Genomic DNA, 23,615 nt, shown 5'->3' on the forward strand with positions numbered 1-23,615 from the left:
TCGCTACCACAGAAAGCAGTTGAGGCCAAAACATTGTATGTTTTCAAGAAGGAGTTAGATATAGCTCTTGAATCTAAAGGGATCAAAGGGTATGTGGCGAAAACGGGAACAGGCTATTGAGTTGGATGATCAGCCATGATCATAATGAATGGCGGAGCAGGCTCGAAGGGCTGAATGGCCTACTCCTTCTATTTTCTATGTTTCTATGTAATCTCCAGATTACTCTGAGTGCCATGCGCAAGTGAGTACAGGAATAGAATGATAAGACAGACGAATGCATAGGTGGAAAGTTGGTGCAGGAAGGAGGGCTTTAGATTCTTGGGACATTGGGACCAGCTCTGGGGGAGATGGGGCCAGACAGGTTGCACCTGAACAGAGTCAGGACTGCATTCCTTGCGGGTCATTTTGCTACTGCTGTTGGGGAGGGTTTAAACTAGTTTGGCGGGGGGGTGGGTAGGGACCTGAGTTGCGATAAAATCAGAAATGAAAATGGAAGGCAGAAACTTAGTGGATGAGTCTGGAAGGCAGGGGAAACAAAGGTTAAAATATTTTAGAAAAGAGTTTGGCAGTGCTTCAGGGTATCTATTTCAATGCAAGGAGTATAGCAAATAAAGCAGATGAGCTGAGGGCACAGATAGACACATGGCAGTGTGATATCATAGCTATTACACAGACACAGCTTGAGGGGGAACAGGAATGACAGCTCAACGTTCCTGGTTACAGGGTTTTCAGATGTGATAGTTAGGGAGATAAGAAAGGAGAGATAGTGGCAATTTTGGTTAAATAAACAATTACAGCTGTGAAGAGGGATAATATGTTGGAAGGTTCATCAAATGAGGCCATATGGATCGAGCAAAGGAACAAAAAAGGGGCAATCACACTGCTGGGAGTGCACTATAGACCCCCAAACATTCAGAGGGAGATAGATGAGCAGATATGCAGGCAAATCTCTGAGAAGTGCAACAACAATAGGGCAGTAATAGTAGAGGATTTTAAGCACCGCAATATTAACTGGGATAGTTTTCATGTGAAAGTAATTGAGGGAGCAGAATTCTTGAGGTGCATTCAGAAGAACATTTTGGCCAGTATGTAGCAAGTCCAACAAGGGAGGGTGCAGTTTTAAACTTAGTTTTAGGAAATGAAGATGGGCAGATGGAAGGAGTGGCAGTGGGAGAGCATTTTGGTGTGAGTGATCATAATTCAGTCAGTTTTAACATAATTATGGAAAAAGACAGAGATAGAACAGGAGTTAGAGTTCTCAGTTGGGGAAGGCCAATTTTATTAGGCTGTGGAGTGATTTAGCGAAAGTGGACTGGAAACAGCTACTTGAAGGCAAATCAGTGTCAGAGCAGTGGGAGGCATTCAAAGGGGAGATTCAAGGGGTTCAGAGTAAGCATGTTTCCATAAAGAAAAAGAGTGGGACAGCCAAATCTAGAGCCCCATGGATGTGAAGGACCCTACAAGAAAAGGAAAACTTGTATCTGACACTGAGAATTCAACATTACAGAAAGCTGAGAGGAATATAGAAAGTGGAGGGGTGAAATCAAAAAGGAAATTAGGAAAGCAAAGTGAGGGCATGAAAGAATATTGGCAAGAAAAATCAAGGTGAACCCAAAGATATTTTCTCAATACATTAAGAGTAAGAGGATAACTAAGGAGAGAGTGGGCCCATAATAGACCTAAAAGGTAACTTATGTGTAGGGGTGGAAGATGTTGGTATTGTTCTTAATGAATATTTTGTGTCTGTCTTCATAAAAGAGGGAGACGATGCAGATATTGTCGTTAGGAAGAGGGCTGTGAAGTATTGGATGTGATAAACATAGGGAGAGAGGAAGTACTAATGGGATTAGCATCCTTGAAAGTTGATAATTCACTAAGGCTGGGTGAAATGTACCCCAAGCGAAGGAGGAAATAGCAGAAGGCCTGTCCATCATTTTCCAGTCCTGACTGGATTCAGGTGTGGTGATGGAGGACTGCTAACATTGTATCTCTGTTTAAAAAGGGAGCGAGGAATAGACCAATAATTACAGGCCAGTCAGTCAAACATCAGGAGTGGGCAAATTATTGGAATCAATTCTGAGACAGGATAAACTGTCGCTTAGAAGGGCACAGATTAATCAAGGATAGTCAGCATGGATTTGTTAGGGGAAGATCTTGTCTGACTAACCTGATCGACTTTTTTGAAGACGTAACAAATAAGATAGATGAGGGTAGTGCAGTTGATGTGGTCTACATGGATTTTTGCAAGACTGTTGACAAGGTCCCACATGGCAGACTGGTTAAAAAAATAAAACCCCATGGGATCCAGGGAAATGCAGCAAGGTGGATACAAAATTGGCTCAGTGGCAGGAAACAAAGGGTAATTGCTGATAGTTGTTTTTGCGACTGGAGGGCTGCTTCCAGTGGCATTCCGCAGGACTTAGTACTAGGTCGCCTATTTTTTTGTGCTATATATTAACAATTTGGATGTATATATAGAGGGCATGATCAAGAAGTTTGCAGACGACACTAAGATTGGCTGGGTGGTTGATAGCGAGGAGGATAACTGTAGGCTGCAGGAAGGTATCAATGGACTGTTCAGGAGGACAGAAAATTGACAAATGGAATTCGACCTGGAGAAATGTGAGGTGGTGCATTTGTGAAGGTCAAACAAGGTGAAGGAATACATGATTAATGGGAGAATATTGAGAGGTCTAGAGGAAGTGAGGGACCTTGGAGTGAATGTCCACAGATCCCTGAAGGTAGCAGGACAGGTGGCTAAGAAGGCATATGGCATCCTTTCCTTTATTAGCCGATATATAGAATATCAGAGGTTATGCTGGAACTGTATAAATCATTCTGTGCTGCATAACTCTATGACTCTAACTCTATGATTATTCAGGTCACAAGTTAAGTACTGTGTGCAGTTCTGGTCACCTCATTACAAAAAGGATGCAATTGCACTACAAAGGGTACAGAGGAAATTTATAAGGATGTTGCCAGGACTGGAAAAATGCAGCTATGAGGAAAGATTGGATAGGCTGGGGTTATGCCCCTTGGAACAGAGAAGGCTGAGGGGAGATCTGACTGAAATGCGCAAAATTGTGAGGGGCCTGGATAGAGTGGTGCTGAAGGGTCTATTTACCTTGGTAGAGAGATCAGTGACGAGGGGGCATAGATTTAAAGTGGTAAAAAGATAACCGGGGAGATGAGGAATATTTTTTTCACCCAGTGGATTGTGGGGGTCTGGAACTCACTACCCGAAAGGCAGAAACCCTCAACTCATTTAAAGGTTGTCTGGAAATGCACCTCAAGTGCCGTAACCTGCAGGGCTACGGACCAAATGCTGGAAAGTGGAATTACGCTGGGTGGCTCGTTTTTCGGCCGGCACAGCCATGATGGGCCAAGTGGCCTCTTTCTGTGTCGTAAACTTTCTATAATTCAATGATTCTATGACGTGGATAGAATGTTTCCACTTGTGAGTGAATCTAAATCGAGGGCCATGAATACAGTTACTCATAAATCCAATAGGGAAATAAGGAGAGATTTCTGCACTCAGACAGTGGGTAGAATGTGTAAGTGGTTGAGGCAAATAGTTGAGATGCTTTCAAAAGGAAACTGGATGAAAACATGAGAGCAAAGGGAATAAAAAGGTCTGCTGAAAGGCTTAAATGAGGTAGATGGAATGGGAGCAGACACATGAGGTGTATGAGCACCTGTACAGACTAGTTGGACTGAATGGCCTGTTTGTGTACTGTGTATTCTGTGTCATTCGGTGTAATATCCTTTTACAAAGGATTAGGAGGGGAGGATTTGCAGATGGGAAACTCAAACCAAACGTCTCATCAAGATCTGACAGAGTCACTTGATTCATCAGGACCTGAATATCACCATCCTTTGAATGAGGAAAGAGATAGATTTATCCGTTGTGTCTGTGGGAAAAGATTTCAAACATCTGTGTAACTGGAAAAGCACCGAGACAGACACACCGGAGTGAGAGTGTTCCAGTGCATTGACTCTGGAAAGAGCTTTAACCAGTTACACAGCCTGAAACACATTGCCCCATTCAGAACGGTGAGAGACTGTACACGGGTTCTGTGTGTGGCCGAGACTTCAACTGATCGTCCAACTGGAGAGACGCAAGGACACTCACAGCACAGAGAAACCTTGGAAATGTGGAGACTGTGGAAACGGATTCAGTTCCCCATCCCAGCTGGAGACTCAACAGCGCAGTCACACTGGGGAGAGGCTGTTCACCTTCTCAGTGTGTGGGAAAGGATTCACTCAATCATCCATCCTCTATACACATCAGCGAGTTTATACTGGAGAGAGACCATTCATCTGCCTTGAATTTGGGAAGGGATTTAACATTTTAGCAAACTTCTGGACACACCAGCAGGTTCACTGATAAGAAACCATTTAAATGTTCTGCCTGTGACAAGAGACTTAAAGTAAAAACAAGCTGCTGAAACACCAACGCATTCACAATGGGGAGAGGCCGTTCACCTGCTCTGAGTGTGGGAAGGGATTCACTCAGTTGTCCCACCTCACTGAACATCAACTTGTTCACACTGATCAGAGACCTTTTAAATGTTCGAACTGTGAGAAGAGCTTTAAAAGTAAAATACATCTGCTGAGGCACCAGCAAGTTCACAAGTTACTGCAGCGGTTGGATTCTGCTGTTGTTGCTGCTGTTAATCACATCTAGAACTGAATCTGACTGGAAGCTTGTTTCCAATTGGATTTCCACAGGGCTCAGCAATAGGCCGCTTGCTTTTCATGGTATATATCAATGATTTAGACTTAAATGATTAAAAAGTTTGCAGATGATCCAAAAATTGGTCATGTGGTTGATAATGAAGAAGAAAGCTGTCGACTGCAGGAAGTAGCAATGGACTGGTCAGCTGGGCAGAAAAGAGGCAAATGGAATTCAATCCAGAGAACTGTGAGGTAATGCATTTTGGGAGGACAAATAAGGCAAGGGAATACACAGTGAATGATAGGATCCTGAAAAGTTTAGAGAAAAAGAAGGACCTTGGAATACACATCCACGGATACTGGAATGTAGCAGGACAAGTAGATAAGATGGTCAAGAAAGCATATGGGATACATTCCTTTATTAGCTGAGGCCCAGAGCATGACAGCAGGGAGATTACGCTGGAGCTGTATAAAACACTAGCTAGACACCCCTCCCAACAGTTAGAGAACTACGTACAGTTCTGGTCAGTCCATTTAATCAACTATAAAGTAAGACTAGATCAAATAAATAGCATAAAACTAAAAACAATTTGATAATTGATCATAATTACAGTCAGCGTTCAATTAATCAGAGCCACCCTTCTCTCACCTTTATATGGTCCATCTCCAACACTTCCCTTCCTCGACTTCTCTGTCTCTATCTCTGGGGATAGACTGTCTACTAATAACCATTATAAGCCCAACGACTCCCACAGCTACCTCGACTACACTTCTTCACACCCTGCCTCCTGTAAGGACTCCATTCCATTCTCCCAGTTTCTCTAACTCCGACGCATCTGCTCTGATGATACTACCTTCCATGACAGTGCTTCTGATATGTCTTCCTTTTTCCTCAACCGAGGATTCCGCGCCACTGTGGTTGACAGGGCCCTCAACTGTGTCCGGCCCATTTCCCGCACCTCTACCCTCACCCCTTCCCCTCCCTCCCAGAACCGCGACAGGGTTCCCCTTGTCCTCACTTTCCACCCCATCAGCCTCCACATCCAAAGGATCATCCTGCGCCATTTCCGCCACCTCCAGCGTGATGCTACTACCAAACGCATCTTCCCCTCCCTTCCCCTGTCAGCATTCCAAAGGGATCGTTCCCTCTGCGACACCCTGGTCCACTCCTCCATTACCCCCACCACCTTGTCCCCCTTCCCATGGCACCTTCCCCTGCAATCGCAGGAGGTGTAATACCTGCCCATTTATCTCCTCTCTCCTCATTATCCTAGGCCCCAAACACTCCTTTCAGGTGAAGCAGCGATTTACTTGTACTTCTTTCAATGTAGTATACTGTATTCGCTGCTAACAATGTGGTCTCCTCTACATTGGGGAGACCAAACACAGACTTGGGTGACCGCTTTGCGGAACACCTCCGCTCAGTCCGCAAGCAGGACCCCAAGCTTCCGGTTGCTTGCCATTTCAACACTCCCCCCTGCTCTCATGCTCACATTTCTGTCCTGGGATTGCTGTAGTGTTCCAGTGAACATCAACGCAAGCTCGAGGAACAGCATCTCATTTATCTTTTCGGCACTCGACAGCCTGCCAGACTGAATATTGAGTACAATAATTTCAGAGCATGACGGGCCCCCCCCATTTTACTTTGATTTTTAGTTATTTTTTTCTTTTTCCTTTTTTTATATATATATTTTTGGTGTTTATTTTATTTTATTTCATCTTAGTTTGTTCAGTTTGCTTACCCACTGTTTTTTTTCATGTTTGTACTTGCGGCTGTTCAATTTTCAGTCCATTACTACCCTATCTGTACTAATGCTTTGTCTTTCAACACACCATTAACATATTGTTTGCTTTTGCTCCACGACCTTCTGGTCAGCTATTCTGTGACCTTGTCCTATCTACACCTTCTCCTTTGTTATCTCTTCCTTCTCCTTTGTTATCTCTTGCCCCACCCCAGCTTTACTTGCTAATGACCTTTTACATTTCTAATATTTGCCAGTTCTAATGAAGGGTCACTGACCTGAAATGTTTACTCTGCTTCTCTCTCCACAGATGCTGCCAGACCTGCTGAGTATTTCAAACATTTCTTGTTTTTATTTCAATTAATCAAGACCCAGGGGATAATGTTAGATAACAAGGGATAGTGACAAGAAAAGATTCTGAATTTTTCAGTAAATTAAAATCTGAGCTATCGAGGTAATGATTAAGTAAAACATTTTAGTTAACTCCCGATATAACTGACATCAGCATGAAGGGAGCAGCTCACAAGTAAGTAGCTGATGAGTCTTTATTTATTTAAATCTTAAGTTTATTCCAGTTAAGTCAATTAATACTCTAATAAATAAAGGCATGGCAGGGCATCTCAGTCCAGAGGAGGGAACATCCTGTTCCATGTGGGAACTCGAGGATGGTTCTCATGTCCTGAACAACCACATGTGCAGGAAGTGTTGTCAGCTGGAGCAGCAGGAAGCATAGAATAATGGTCAAGAGGTGTGTTTATGAATAGAAGGCTGTTTCCAGTGGGATTCCACAAGGCTCAGTACTATATCAATATCAGTATATATCAATGATTTAGACTTTAACGTAGGGGGCATGATTAAGATGTTTGTAGCCTTGTGATTGATAGTGAGGAAGAAAGCTGTAAACTGCAGGAAGATATCAATGGACTGGTCAAGTGAGCAGAAAAGAGGCAAATTGAGTTGAATCTGGAGAAGTGTAAGGTAATGCATTGGGGAAGGCAAGAGAATACAATATTACTGGTAGAATACTGAGAAGTGTAGAGGAACAGAGAGACCATGGAGTGCATGTCCACTGATCCCTAAAGGTTGCAGGACAGGTAGATAAGGTGGTTAAGATTGCATACGAGATACATTCCTTTATTAGCCAAGGCATAGAATATAAGAGCAGCAAGTATTTCCAGCATTTTCTGTTGATGAAAGGTCACAGACCTGAAACGTTGATTCTGTTTCTTTCTCCACAGATGCTGCCAGACCTGCTGAGTATTTCCAACATTTTCTGTCTTTTAAGAGCAGGGAGGTTATGCTGGACCTGAAAAAACACCAGTTAGACCACAGCTTGAGTACTGCATACAGTTCTGGTCTCCGCATTACAGGATAGGTGTGATTGCACCAGAGATGGTACAGAGGAGATTTCTGAGGATGTTGCCAGGACTCGAGCATTTTAGCTATTAGGAAAGATTGTATTGGCTGGGGTTGTTTTCTTTGGAACAGAGAAGGTTGAGGGGAGATTTGAGTTGTACAAAATTATGAGGGACCTAGACTGAGCGGATAGGAAGCACCTGTTTCCCTTAGCAGAAAGGTCAATAACCAGGTGACATAGATTTTAAGTAATTGGCAGAAGCACAGTGGCGGCGCAGTGGTTAGCACCGCAGCCTCACAGCTCCAGCGACCTGGGTTCAATTCTGGGTACTGCCTGTGTGGAGTTTGCAAGTTCTCCCTGTGTCTGCGTGGGTTTCCTCTGGGTGCTCCGGTTTCCTCCCACATGCCAAAGACTTGCAGGTTGATAGGTTAATTGACCATTATAAATTGCCCCTAGTATAGGTAGGTGGTAGGGAAATATAGGGACAGGTGGGGATGTGGTAGGAATATGGGATTAGTGTAGGATTAGTATAAATGGGTGGTTGATGGTCGGCACAGACTCGGTGGGCCGAAGGGCCTGTTTCAGTGCTGTATCTCTAAACTAAACTAAACATTAGAGGGAAGTGAAGAAATTATTTCACCCAGAGGGTGGTGGGGTCTTGAATTCACTGCCTGAAAGGGTGGTAGAGGCAGAAAACCTCATCACATAAAAAAAAAACACTTGGATATGCACTTGGGTTTCTGTAACCTAAAGGGATACAGACCATGAGCTGGAAAGTGGGATTAGGCTGGATAGGTCTTTTTCGGCTGACACATACGATGGGCTGAATGGCCTCCTGTGCTATAAATTTTCTCGGTTTCTAGTCTGATGGTTGGAATTCTGCCTGCTGATGTTAATAACCTCTCTAACTGGGCTGGAGGTTATATTCTGGATAGATTTGAAATAAATCAGCTTTGTTTTAAATACATTGTTGTAGATTTTTAACTTTCCCACCTGAGTGTTTCACATCACCTGGCTGGAGCTCAGAAAGGACAATCTGGGGGGAGGATTGTATGGCAGGAACAGAACTTCAGCCTGGACACAGTCCTTCAGGATCATACTGAGAGGGACAAAAGGCACGTTGGTCCTTTCCCTCTCTCTCTCTACTGACAGCAAACTCACCTTGTGGTTTAATCCTGAGGTGTGTAAGAAATGTGTCACAGCTGTTCTCTTCCATGGTTCAGAGCTCCTGGGCATGGAACAAGAGGCTCCTTGACAACTGTGTTTAGAGTCAGGAAGAACAACGGTGAATGCTGGAAACGTGCTGTCAAATCAGAGATTGGCGTAAAACTGTGATCTGTTCCTGACTGAAAGTGAAACGGCAGGTTTAAGTTTCCAGTCTGAAAATCACTGTGGTAATTATTCTACGATGAATCAACATGATTGTGTGACAGTGCATCATTTTCAGACAGGTGTTAACTTATTTGAAATAAACCCGTTTAAAATAAACAGATTAAAGTGTGCATTAAAATAGCAGACAGAGGAGTTTACAGGATCCTGTTAACTGCTGTGAGAATTACACAATTGACTTTTTCCTCCAGATAAAGAAGGACCTGCAGTGTGTTTCCAGGAATTCCCTGTTTAATTGATGCTTGAGTGTGAGACACCAGCATAACAAAAAAAAAAGCGGATCCTCCACGGGGATGCAATGGCGACGGTTACCCTGTGATCACTCCCACTGTGAAACTCCACCTCTGACCCTGCTGAAGGTTGTAGGCTCAGGGAGTGGGGCCTCCAGGAGTGGACTGTAAGAAAGCTGGGTTTCAATATCCTGACAAATATATGGTGAGGGACCAGAGGAATCCTTACTAAGGAACTGTCTGGGGTTTTACCTGCCAGTGTAGGTCCAGGGGTGAATGATGCCTGACTCCCCGAACTTACATAGAACCCAGTTTGAAACAAGTGAATTCAGTTTACAATGGAATAGGGACAAATATCACCACAATTGAGGGAGACAAAAAGCAGCTATTAGAGAAGGTAAGAGGTGGTGCACAATTTTGGTAATAATAGTAAAAGCTTTTCCAGCTACATCAGGAGTCAGAGACATAGTAACATAGAGTTACAGAGAATTACAGCGAGTACAGAGTTACATCGAATCAACAGCAGTGGTTCTCCAAGTTTTTTGATTGAAGAACCCCTTTCAAACGGATAATAATCATGGACACCTTCCCCCCACCCCTCCCAATCCCCCAACACACTCACACACCTAAATTATACTATAAACTCCATGTACTTTTACATTTCTGAATGTAAAGTTCATCAGTGTCCTGTTAAAGGGATTTGCAGGAACATTTTCTAGGACTGTCTGATATCGTGAACATTGATGTGATTGGTGATGTGGAAAATTTTATGCTCCCTTCAGCTGAAAGGTAACCCAACAGGAAATATCCACTGAGTCTCATTGTAAAATTAAGGAAATAATGAAAATGATATACCTGAGTGTTAATTCCGCTTTATATCACCTCCCAGTGGGACTGTCCTGTCCTGTCGGTGCTGGTTCAGGCCCTGTCCAGCTCCACCAGCCCCAGTAACATGGGTCATCTCAACATTCATGTGTGAGAAAGACAAGCCCAGATCTGATATGCTCCAAATTAAATTTAATGCTTAATTTAAGGGCCTTATTTCAATCCTGGAGCTTGTTTCCAAGAATTCCCTGTTTTATTGATAGGTATGTGGGAGGATATCATTAAAATGATAACACACACTGTGTCCACCCATTGATCTCCCTGGACTCGCCTCACAGTCAGGTCATGTATCTATGAAGGGGAGGTGTTGTCCTGTCTAGACCACCTTGAATATTCTTGCTCTTATCACTGTCAGGAATCGAAGGCCCAGGTATTGTGAGAGGAGCCTCAGGGCCTCAGTCTCGGTGATCCTGTAAAATAGAGGAGCACATGAGCAGGAGGAGGCTCTTCAGCCCCTCCAGCCTGTTTCACCGTTCAATGACCTCATGACTGATCTGTATCTCAACTACATTCACCCAGTTTGGTTCCATATCCTTTAGTAACCTTACACAACAAAAATATATCCATCTCAAGTTTTGAAATTCACTCTGTGTCTTACTGTCAGTCTTTCATCCCCCCTCTGTCTATCTATCTATGTCTGTCTGTCTGTCTTTCTCTTGTTTGGTCTCATTTTCTATTACACTGACATTAATTCTCCACTTCAGACAGAGCAGCTGCTACTCCAAGGTCAATCCATGTAAATAGTAAGCGGGTAGTAAGAGTGGAATGGGCCCTATTATGGACAAAGAGGGGAATATATACTTAGAGGCACAGGGCAAAGCTACAATGCTTAATGAGTACTTTTTATCTGTGTTTACTAAGGAAGAGGAATCTGACAAAATATCAGTAGAAGCAAACAGAGGCAATGGATCAGGTAAAAATTGAGAGGGAGGAGGTACTGGAAAGTTTGCTATGTTGATGGTAGATCAGTCAGCTGCTCCGGATGGCTTGCATCCCAGGTTGCTAAAGAAAGTGGGGGTAGAAATAGAGGAAAGGCTTTCCATAATCTTCCAACCTTCCCTGGATATGAGGGAGGTGCCAGAGGATTGGAGAGTGGCAAATGTGACACCCTTATCCAAGAAAGTGCGTAAGGACAGTCCTAGCAAATAGGGGCCAGTTAGTTTAACATCAGTGGTGGGTAAGGTTTTAGAAACAATAATCAGGGGAAATATTAACAGACACTTAGAGAGGTTTGAGTTAATTAAGGATAGCCAGCACAGATTTATAAAAGATCATAATTGGCTAAACTAATTCAATTTTTTGATGAAGGGAATGCAGTGGATGTTGCCTATATGGATTTTAAGAAAGTATTTGACAAAGTATCACATGAAAGGCTGGTTAAAAAATATTGAGGCTCATGGAATAGGAGGGTTAGTGCCAGCTTGCATAAAAATTGGCTTAAGGACAGAAAACAGCAAGCTGTGGTAACTGGTTGCTTTTCAGACTGGAGGACAGTAGACAGTGGTGTTCCCAGGGGTCAGTGCTAGGGCAATGCTTGTTTTGTTCTATCTAAATGACTTGGATTTTGGAATACAGAGTAAAATTTGAAAATTTGCCGATGATACCAAACCTAGGGGTGTGGCAGACAGTGAGGATGATATCAGTCAACTGAAACAGAGCATAGAGAGGCTAGCAGAATGGGCAGAAAAGTGGCAGATGGAACTTAATGCAGAGAAGTGTGTGGTGATGCATTTTGGCAGAAGACAATATAGACTAAATGGCACAATTCTAAAGATTGCGTTGACAAATGGACCTGGGATTCATGTGTATAGATCTTTGAAGTGGCAGGACATATTGAGAGAGTAGTTAGCAATGCATATGGGATCTTTGGGTTTCATAAATAGAAGTATTGTGACCAAAAGCAGGGAAGTTATGCTGAACATTTATAAAGCTCTGGTTAGGCCACAACTAGAGTATTTCATCCAGTTCTGGTCAGCACGCTATAGGAAGGATGTGAGCGTTCTTCAGAGGGTGCAGTGGAGATTTACCAGAATGGTTCCAGGAATGGGGGATTTTAGCTACAAGGTTAGGTCGGAGAAGCTGGGATTGTTCTCCTTGGAGCAAAGGATACTGAGGGCAGATCTGATAGAGGAGTACAAGATTCTGGCATAAATCACTTGGATCTTGGAATAGAGTAGAATTTTGAAATTTACTGATGATACCAAACTTGAAGGAGTGGCAAACAACGAGGACGGTACTAACCACCTGTAACAGGACATAGATAAGCTAACAGAATGGGCAGACAGGTGGCAGATGGAATTTAACGCAGACAAGCGTGAGATAATGCATTTTATCAGAAGGAATAGGGTGAGACAATATAGACTTCATGGCTCTAAAGTGTGTGCAGGAACAGAGGGACCTGGGGGTGCTTGTGCATCGATCTTTGAAGGTGGCAGGACATATTGAGAAATTAGTTAGCAAAACATAAGGGATCTTGGGCTCGAGAAATAGAGGCACTGAGTACAAAAGTAGGGAAGTTATGCTAAACCTTTATAAAGCTCTGGTTAGGCCCCAACTATAGAACTGCATCCAGTTCTGGTCACCACACTTTAGGAAATATGTGAGGGCCCTTGAAGGGGTGCAGAGAGATTTACAAGAATGGTTCCAGGAATGGGGGATTTTAGTTACCAGCTTAGGTTGGAAAAGCTGGGTTGTTTGTCCATAGAAAGGAGATTTTTTTTTTATTCATTCATGGGATGTGGACGTTGCTGGCCAGGCCAGCATTTGTTGCCCATCCCTAATTTCTCTTGAGAAGGTGGTGGTGAGCTGCCTTCTTGAACCGCTGCAGTCCATTTGGGGTAGGTACACCCACAGTGCTGTTAGGAAGGGAGTTCCAGGATTTTGAGCCAGCGACAGTGAAGGAACAGCGATATAGTTCCAAGTCAGGATGGTGTGTGACTTGGAGGGGAACTTGCAGGTGGTGGTGTTCCCATGCATTTGCTGCCCTTGTCCTTCTAGTTGGTAGAGGTCGCAGGTTTGGAAGGTGCTGTCTAAGGAGCCTTGGTGTATTGCTGCAGTGCATCTTGTAGATGGTACACACTGCTGCCACTGTGCGTCGATGGTTGAGGAAGTGACTGTTTGTAGATGGGGAGCCGATCAAGCGGGCTGCTTTGTCCTGGATGGTGTCGAGCTTCTTGAGTGTTATTGGAGCTGCACCCATCCAGACAAGTGGAGAGTATTCCATCACACTCCTGATTGTGCCTTGTAGATGGTGGACAGGCTTTGGGGAGTCAGGAGGTGAGTTACTCGCCGCAGGATTCCTAGCCTCCGACCTGCTCTTGTATCCACGGTATTTATATGGCTACTCCAGTTCAGTTTCTGGTCAATGGTAGCCCCTAGGATGTTGATAGTGGGGGATTCAACAATGGTAATGCCATTGAATGTCAAGGGGAGATGGTTAGATTATCTCCTGTTGGAGATGGTCATTGCCTGGCACTTGTGTGGCGCGAATGTTACTTGCCACTTATCAGCCCAAGCTTGGATATTGTCCAAGTCATGCTGCATTTCTACAGAGTCTGCTTCAGTATCTGAGGAGTCACGAATGGTGCTGAACATTGTGCAATCATCAGAGAACATCCCCACTTCTGACCTTATGATTGAAGGAAGGTCATTGATGAAGCAGCTGAAGATGGTTGGGCCGAGGACACTACCCTGAGGAACTCCTGCAGTGATGTCCTGGAGCTCAGATGATTGACCTCCAACAACCATAACTATCTTCCTTTATGCTAGGTATGACTCCAATCAGCGGAGGGTTTTTCCCCGATTCCCATTGACTTCAGTTTTGCTCGGGCTCCTTGATGCCATACTCAGTCAAATGCTGCCTTGATGTCAAGGGCAGTCACTCTCAACTTACCTCTTGAGTTCAGCTCTTTTGTCCATGTTTGAACCAAGGCTGTAATGAGGTCAGGAGCTGAGTGGCTCTGGCGGAACCCAAACTGAGCGTCACTGAGCAGGTTATTGCTAAGCAAGTGCTGCTTGATGGCACTGTTGTTAACACGTTCCATCACTTTGCTGATGATTGAGAGTGGACTGATGGGGCGATAATTGGCCGGGTTGTACTTGTCCTGCTTTTTGTGTACAGGACATACCTGGGCAATTTTCCACATTGCAGGGTAGATGCTAGTGTTGTAGCTGTACTGAAACAGCTTGGCTAGGGGCACGGCAAGTTCTGGAGCACGGGTCTTCAGTACTATTGCCGGAATATTGTCAGGGCCCATAGTCTTTTCAGTATCCATAGCCTTCAGCCATTTCTTGATATCACGCGGAGTGAATCGACTTGGCTGAAGTCTGGCATCTGTGATGCTGGGGACTTCAGGAGGAGGCCGAGATGGATCATCACTTCGGCACTTCTGGCTGAAGATTGTTGCAAATGCTTCAGCCTTATCTTTCGCACTAATGTGCTGGACTCCCTCATCACTGAGAATGGGGATATTTGTGGAGCCTCCTCCAGTTAGTTGTTTCATTGTCCACCACAATTCATGACTGGATGTGGCTGGACTGCAGACCTTAGATCTGATCCGTTGGTTTTGGGATCGCTTAGCTCTGTCTATCGCATGCTGCTTACGTAGTTTCACCAGGTTGACGCGTCATTTTGAGGTATGCCTGGTGCTGCTCCTGGCATGCTTTCCTGCACTCTTCATTGAACCAGGGTTGGTCTCCTGGCTTGATGGAAATGGTAGAGTGGGGGATATGCCGGGCCATGAGGTTACAGATTGTGGTTGAATCCAATTCTGCTGCTGCTGATGGCCCACAGCATCTCATGGATGCCCAGTTTTGCATTGCTTGATCTGTTCGAAATCTTTCCCATTCAGCACGGTGGTAGTGCCACACAACGCGATGGAGGGTATCCTCAATGTGAAGGCAGGACTTCATCTCCACAACGACTGTGCGGTGGTCACTCCTACCAGTACTGTCATGGACAGATGCATCTGCGGCAGGCAGATTGGTGAGGATGAGGTCAAGGTCAAGTATATTTTCCCCTCTTGTTGGTTCCCTCACCACCTGATGCATACCCAGTCTAGCAGATATGTCCTTCAGGACTCAGCTAGCTCGGTCAGTAGTGGTGCTACCAAGCCACTCTTGGTGATGGACATTGAAGTCCCCCACCCAGAGTACATTCTGGGCCCTTGCCACCCTCAGTGCTTCCTCCAAGTGCTGTTCAACATGGAAGAGTACTGACTCATCAACTGAGGGAGGACAGTAGGTAGTAATTAGCAGGAGGTTTCCTTATCCATGTTTCATCTGATGCCATGAGACTTCTTGGAGTCCGGAGTCGACGTTGAGGACTCCCAGGGCAACGCCCTCCCTCTTGTATACCACTGTGCCGCCACCTTTGGTGGGTCTGGCCTGCTGGTGGGACAGGACATACCCAGGGATGGTGATGGCAGAGTCTGGGACAGTGTCTATCAGGTATGATTCTATGAGTATGATGACTATGTCAGGCTGTTGCTTGACTAGTCTGTGGGACAGTTCTCCCAACTTTGGCACAGGCTCCCAGATGTTAGTAAGGAGGACTTTGCAGGGTTGACAGGGCTGGGTTTGCCATTGTCATTTCCTGTGCCTAGGTCGATGCCAGGTGGTCTGTTTGGTTTCATTCCTTTTTATTGATTTCATAGCAGTTAGATACAACTGAGTGGCTTGCTTGGCCATTTCAGAAGGCATGACTCTAACATGTAAGAGTCAACCACATGTCGGCCAGATTTCCTTCCCTAAAGAACATTAGTGAACCAGATGGGTTTTTACAACAATCGACAATGGTTTCATGGCCATCACCTTCTGCTGTGGTGGGATTTGAACCCTGGGTCTCTGGGTTACTACTCCAGTGAAAATACCATTATGCCACTGCCTCCCCTTAAGGGGCGATTTAGTAGTGTGCAAGATTATGACAGGTTTGATGTGTTAGACAAGGAAAAACTGTTTCCATTAACTGATGGCACAAGGACTCAGGGACACAGATTTAAGCTGTTGGGCAAAGATGCAGGGGGAAGATGAGGAAGAACGTCTTCACGCAGGGGGTGGTAACTCACTGCTCACGAGGGTGGTGGAAGCGGAGACAATTATTTCAAAAGGAAATTGGATGGGCACTTGAAGGAAATAAACTTGCAGGTCTATGGGGATTGAGCAGGGGATTGAGACTGACTGGATTGCTCTGCAGAGAACCGGCATGGACTTGATGGGCTGAATGGCCTCCTTATTCCATAAATTGCTCTAACACAACATCAAAGATGAGTCCAAGGCAGTGACCTCATACAGACACAATTGGACCAATGTTCCCAGTCATTTCTAAGCAGGGTCCGTGAAGCTGATGGTGGATATGAACAACTGGGTGGCACGGTGGTTAGCACCATAACCTCATAGCTCCATCGACCCGGGTTCAATTCTGGGTACTGTGCAGAGTTTGCAAGTCCTGCATGTGATCGTGTGGGTTTTCGCCGGGTGCTCCGGTTTCCTCCCACAGCCAAAGACTTGCAGGTTGACAGGTAAATTGGCCATGATAAATTGCCCCTAGTATAGGTGTGGGGATGTGGTAGGAATATGGGATTAATATAAATGGGTGGTTGATGGTCGGCACAGATTCGGTGGGCCGAAGGGCCTGTTTCAGTGCTGTATCTCTAAATAAATAAAGAATAAACGTTAACCAGAGTGGAATGCAGTTGGATTCATCCTAGCGTTATTCAGGTGCTAACTTAAAGCTCCACTGATATTCCCTTTATGTGATATCCTCGTTTCCTTACGAGGAGTGTTAGGAAAAGGCTGACTTCTGTGCAGCAAAAATTTATCTGGCTGTGTAAAAATTCAGTTCAGGGGAATCGGGGTCTGTTTGTAAGAGGCGGAAGGTAGCAGGAACATGGAGTGAGTGTGGGAAGGGAGAGGCCATTCCCGGGCTGTGTGTGGACAGGGAGAGAGAGACAGAATAGGAAGAAGCTGCTATTGAAAATCATTGCTGCTTTCTCTCTGACAGCTCACAATGGCCGAGTGATTGACGGCGGCTCCCGACCAATAGAAAAAGGGGACGGTGTCGGACACCGGGACCCACCCGATCGGAGCCGTCAGCCCAGCCCTTCATTCTCTCCGATTGGTTGGAGGACCCACAATGCGTAGGGGTCTACAGTCCCGTGCCCGGCCTTTCTATTGGTCATGAGCCCCGTCAATCAGTCAGGCGGCTCGTGTGAACTGAGCATGCGCGGCAGGCGGGGACTGAAGCGGAGAGCGCCGTTCTCGCAGGTTGGTTAATGATACAAATATGTATTTTGGAAGGAGGATTGAGGAGAGGCAAAATAAATTTAATGGTGCAATTTTAAATGGACTGTGGGATCAGAGAGACCTGCAGGTGTATGCACACAAATCTTAAAAGGATACAGGACAAAGTGATAAAGCTGTTTAAAAAGCAAACCCGATCCATGTCTTTATCAATAGAAACAGAGAGAACAAAGGCAAGGAGGTTATGGTACATCTTTATAAATCACTAGTTAGATCTCAGCTAGAATAATGTGTCCAGTTCCAGGCACCAGGCTTTAGAAAGGACATCAAGGCAATGGAGAAGGTGCAGAGGAGATTTACTGGAATGATACCAGGGATGAGAGGTTTCAGTTCTCTGGAGAAGCTGGGATTGCTCTCTTAAGAGCAGAGAAGGTTAATGGGCGATTTAATAGATATGTTCAAAATTCTGAGGGGGTTTCATAGAGTAGCGAGGGAGATACTTTTTCCACTGGCAAGCGGGTCAGTAACCAGAGGACACAGATTTAAAATAATTGGCCAAAGTTGCCGGGGGGAGTTGAGGAGAAATAATTTTAGACAGGGAGTTGTTCTGATCGGGAATGCACTGCCTGAAAGGACAGAGGAAGCAGAGTCAATAAAAACTTTCAAAAGGGAATTAGATTAAAAACTTCAAAGTGGAAATTTTCCAAGGCTCTGGGGAAAACCTAGAGGAATGGGACTAATTGGATTGCTGTTTCAGAGAATCAGCACAAGCACAATATATGGAATGGCCTCCTTCTGTGCTGTATGATTACACAGATAGTGATCATCAGGGCGTGTCTGTATAAGAAGGAGACATGGAGAGTGGTCACGGAGAGACCATCACAAAAGTGGAAGATATTACAATATATAAGGAGTGCCAGAGTGTTGGAGGAAGGGGAGCGAGCACATACACCCAAATGGGAAGGAGAGAAAGAGGGGAAGCAGTGAGTGTAGATGTGAACCCAGACAGAGTCAGCACCTTCAGGGAAGGAGAGAGGGGGGAACCAGTGAGTGTAAAACTGAACCCAGTCAGAGTCAGCACCTTCAGGAAAGGAGAGAGGGGGGAACCAGTGAGTGTAAAACTGAACCCAGACAGAGTCAGCACCTTCAGGGAAGGAGAGGGAGAGAGGGAACCAGTGAGTGTAGAACTGAACAGCTTTGGGATATGAGAGAGGAAGGAATGTTCAATAAAACTAATATTGTCTGTTCTGAATTTCTATCCTGTACTCACAGTGATGACTTTTGTAAACACCTTTTGCAGGGTATTAGAAAGGGAGGATTTGCAGATGGGAAACTTACACAAACATCCTGTAAAGATCTAATAGAGTCACTCAATTCATCAGGTCCTGAATATCATCAGCCTTTAAGAATGTAGAAGGAGAAATGTTTTTCTGTTCTGTCTGTGGGAAAAGATTTCAAACTTCAGTGTGACTGGAAAAGCACCAAGACACACATACCCGAGTGAGAGTGTTCCAGTGCACTGACTGTGGAAAGAGTTTTAACCAGTTACACAGCCTGAAACACATCACACCATTCACAGCAGGGAGAAGCTGTATACGGTTGTGTGTGTGGATGAGGCTTCGACTGATCATCCAACCTGGAGAAACACAAGGACACCCGCACCACGAAGAAACCGTGGCAATGTGGGGACTGTGGGAAGGGATTCAGTTCTCCATCCCAGTTGGAAACTCATCGACGAAGTCACACTGGGGAGAGGCCGTTCACCTGCTCTGTGTGTGGGAAGGGATTCACTCAGTCATTCAATCTGCAGCAACACCAACAAGTTCACACTGATCAGAGACCTTTTAAATGTTCTGACTGTGTGAAGAGCTTTAAAAGCAGCAACGATCTGCTGACACACCAGCACACTCACATTGGGGAGAGGCCATTCATCTGTGCAGTGTGTGAGAAGAGATTCACCCGGTCATCTCACCTGCTGAGACACCAGCGGGTTCACACTGGGGAGAGGCCGTTCACCTGCTCTGTGTGTGGGAAAGGATTCACTCATTCAGCGAACCTGCTGAGACACCAACGAGTTCACACCACAGAGAGGCCATTCCCTTGCTCTGTGTGTGGGGAGAGATTTAATCACATATCCAACCTACGAAGACACCAGCAAGTTCACACTGGGGAGAGGCCATTCACTTGCTCTGTGTGTGGGAAAGGATTCACTCAGTCATCCCGCCTCACTGAACATCAACTTGTTCACACTGATAAGAGACCTTTTAAATGTTCTGACTGTGAGAAGAGCTTTAAAACCAAAAAGGATCTGCTGACACACCAGAGAGTTCACACTGGGGAGAGGCCGTTCACCTGCTCTGTATGTGGGAAGGGATTCACTCAGTCATCCAACTTGCTGAAACACCAGCGAGTTCACAAGTCACTGTCCGGGTTGGATTCTGCTGTTATTGCTGCTGTTAATCACATTCAGAACTGAACTATGTTAATTCTGAAAGTTGTGGTTTATTTCTGCTAATATTAGTAACCCCTATAACCAGGCTGGAATTCAATGGTATTTGGAACACACGTGTCAGGTCCCTAATTTCTCCAAGATAAGAGGAGACTACTTGACATCCAATTACTGACTGTTCCATTTTTGGGACTTCTCTCCTTTCTAACTCTAGATTATTTCAGTTCTCCTACCTTTGGTCACTCTCATGGACAAGTCCCAGCTCCCCATACCTTCCAGAGTGCCTCTCCTAGCCTTGGGATCCAGGGAAGGTATCAGTAACTCGCCTAGGATAACTAAACGCAAATTCCAGTCTGTAATTCACTTTCACCTACTGGACTTAGTGTATGTCCCACAGCATCTCTCTCACCTTCAATGTGTGAATAAAGCATCACACCTGCAAACCTGGTATACATTTAAATCCATTCAGGAAATATATTGAACAGAAGCCTTTAGGCTGATGAGACTCTCTGAAGGTGACAACATGATAAACCCACAAGTAAACCTGTCTGCAATGAGTTCAAATATTCATTCACATGGTTAAAATTCAATTGGGATTATATTGTGGCAATTTTTACAAATCTGGATAAATCAGCATTTTTGCTGCACAGAAGTAACACTCGTCGTAAGGAGATGGTGATATCACAAAAACGGAAGATTAGTGGGGCTTTAAGTCAGCACCTGACTCACACCAGGATGAGTCCGATTTCCTTCCACTCTGGTTAATGTTGTTCTCATCATCATCAGCTTCATGGACCCTGATTGGAAATGACTGGGAACGTTGGTCCAATTGTGTCTCTATGTGGTCACAGGCCTGGACTCATCTTGGGTGTTCACCTTGGAATAGCAGCTACTCTGTGTCTGAAGAGAGTGACAGACTGACAGTGAGATAGAGTGAGTGAGTGTGACAGATCAAAAGACAGAGGTGGAAAGGCAGACATATAGATATATACAGAGAGAGAGAGAATGAGAGACACGAGAAGAGACAGAAATTGGGACAAAACAAAAGGAAAAAGAATGGAGTGAGAGAGACAAAGACAGAAAGAGAGACAGGGAGAAAGATAAGGACAGGGACAGGGAGACAAAGACATAAAGAGAGATGCAGAAACACAGCCAGATGGTAGAGGAGGGGAACACAGAGAATGAGATTAACTCTACGTCTTATGTAGGACGATAGAGTTTCATCAATGGGAAAATCTCTGTTCCTGAGCAGTTCAGGGGGTCTGTGCGGTCTGTATCATTCACGCCATTATCACCTGGACAAATATGAATTGATCAGAGAGAAACAGAACGGATTCGTAAAAGGTTAAGCCATATCTAACTTACCATGTTGTATTTTTGAGAAGGTCACTTAAGTGGTAGTAAGGGAATGTCTATAGATATTACTTATATTGCCTTCCAGAAGGCATTCAACAAGTTTCCACACAAGAGACTGTTAGAAAACATGAAAGTGCATGGAATTTGAGGCAACCTATGAATTGGTCAGGAGGTAGGGGACAGACAGTATGGTATTGGTTATGCACTCCAGTTGGCAGGATGTGACCAGTGATCTCCTCCAAGGATCTGTACTGGGGCCTCGGCTTTCCACTATATTTACCCATGACTTCGATGAAGGGATAGAGAGTTTATATCCAAGTTTGTTGTTGATATTAAATTAGGTGGCGCATTGAGTATTGTAGATGGCAGCAAAAAGTTTCAAAGGGACATTGATAGATTTAGTAAGGGGGCAAAGCAGTGACAGAAGGAGTTCAGTGTGGGGAGGTGAGAGGGTCATTCACATTAGATCTAAGGAAGAAAGATCAGAGTACTTTCTAAATGATTAAAAGTTAGGAACTGTGTAAGGACAGAGATTTAGAGATCTATGTACAGAAATCAGTAAAAATGAGTGGACGGATAGAAATACTACTAGAATGTTCGCCTTTATCTGAAGAAGGCTGGAATATAAAGGGGTGAAAAAGATGCTACAGTTGGATAAAGCTCTGGTTACACCTCATCTGGAGTAACTGTGTTCAAACCTGGGCACCACACCTCAGGAAGGATATATTGGCCATGGAGTGGGTGCAGTGCACATTCACCAGAATGATATCTGGGCTAAAAGGGTTAAATTGTGAGGACCGGTCACATAGACTGGGCTTATATTCCAGTGAGTACAGAAGATTAAGGGGTGATCTAATTGAGGTATTTAAGATGATTAAAGCATTCAATAGGGTCGATAAAGGGAAATTATTTCCTTTTTTGGGAGAGCCCAGAACAAGTTGACACAACATTAAAATTAGAGCTAGGCTGTTCAGGACGGGGCCACTGGGAGGTGATATAAGGTCGAATTAAACTCAAATGTATGATTTTCATTGTGTAATTAATTTTACAATGAGACTGAATGGATAGTTCAGTATATTTCTTTAACTCCTGTCTGAATTTACTGTGGATCAATGCAAGTCTTCCATGTATTTTGTTTGAGTACACGGGTGATTTCTTTAAGTGTGAGGCCCCTTTAATTTTTTGTAAGTGACCCTGTGTGCGAATAATTTAACATGTACACGGTCTGCGTGGGGAATTTCGGGTTGCTATGTAGCTGATCAGAGGGATTAGAGGGAACAGTAGTCACTGCATAAATACACGTATTGATGCAGAAACTCAGAAGCTGAAGAGTATTCCCGATTTCCTGGAGAATGAACTTTGGGTCATTGAAGTTGGAAGCTGAGAAATAATTATTCTTTGTAACTCGTTCATACAAAAAATTTACAACATACATTGTCCATAACAGGATGAAACTGCCCTAGGTGGTGAAGAGTAAAACGATGGACTTTCTCTGGGTCACTCTGATTCTCTCCATTGCTCTCCGTGGCTTCCTCAGGACAGGATCACAATGGTCACCAAGTTAGCTGTAAGAGAGAGAGAAAATTATCAGGAAAATTGCACATGACCCTTATCAGAAATTACTTTTAAATTTAAACCTTTGACACCGCACGATGGGGATAATCTACTTCCCTATAAACAGTGATCGATTAGGAGGTGAGTGGTGTTTGAGGAAGAGCAGCATGAACAGTGAATGTAAAGGAACACTGGTGGATTGAAGCAATGACTGAGGATCAGGGCACTGAGAACAGACCATGGAGTTCTAGGTACAGCTTTGTGAATAAAACTGCTCACCGTTCACTAATTGTCAATAATTCATTGACTCAGAAATGTCCCTTTAATAAATGTGCTGGTTAAAGACACCCACTGAATCAAATCAATTCACACACTTGATCATTTCAATTAAACAGTTAGAAATGGAGGCATTTAATAAAACTTTAAACACAGATTGGGTCTGTGGACAGAACGTCCGGGCCTCTATCTGCAAACAGAACATCCGGGCCTCTGACCAGGGACAGACTGACTGGAACTCCCTCCGGGAACAGACTGTCTGGACCTCTGTCCGGGGACAGACTGACTGGAACTCCCTCCGGGAACAGACTGTCTGGACCTCTCTCCGGGAACAGACTGTCTGGACCTCTCTCCGGGGACAGACTGACTGGACCTCTCTCCGGGGACAGACTGACTGGACCTCTCTCCGGGGACAGACTCTCTGATCTCCAGAAGCAGTTGCCCTGATACATAGTGGGAGA

The 23,615-nt window shown here is 44.6% G+C and overlaps 1 long non-coding RNA gene across 1 annotated transcript in view; it reads left to right on the top strand.

Annotated features, from left to right (window-relative positions):
- LOC137349084 (uncharacterized) overlaps nt 1–23,254 on the top strand; it is a 40,848-nt gene extending 17,594 nt beyond the window's left edge. The window contains exon 5 of the long non-coding RNA XR_010969238.1: nt 22,772–23,254. This is a non-coding gene — a long non-coding RNA (uncharacterized lncRNA). The remainder of the gene's footprint in view (nt 1–22,771) is intronic.
- Nucleotides 23,255–23,615: the final 361 nt, after the last annotated feature.

The sequence above is a fragment of the Heterodontus francisci genome, chromosome 34 (genome assembly GCF_036365525.1).
Source record: "Heterodontus francisci isolate sHetFra1 chromosome 34, sHetFra1.hap1, whole genome shotgun sequence".
Taxonomy (NCBI): Eukaryota; Metazoa; Chordata; class Chondrichthyes; order Heterodontiformes; family Heterodontidae; genus Heterodontus; species Heterodontus francisci.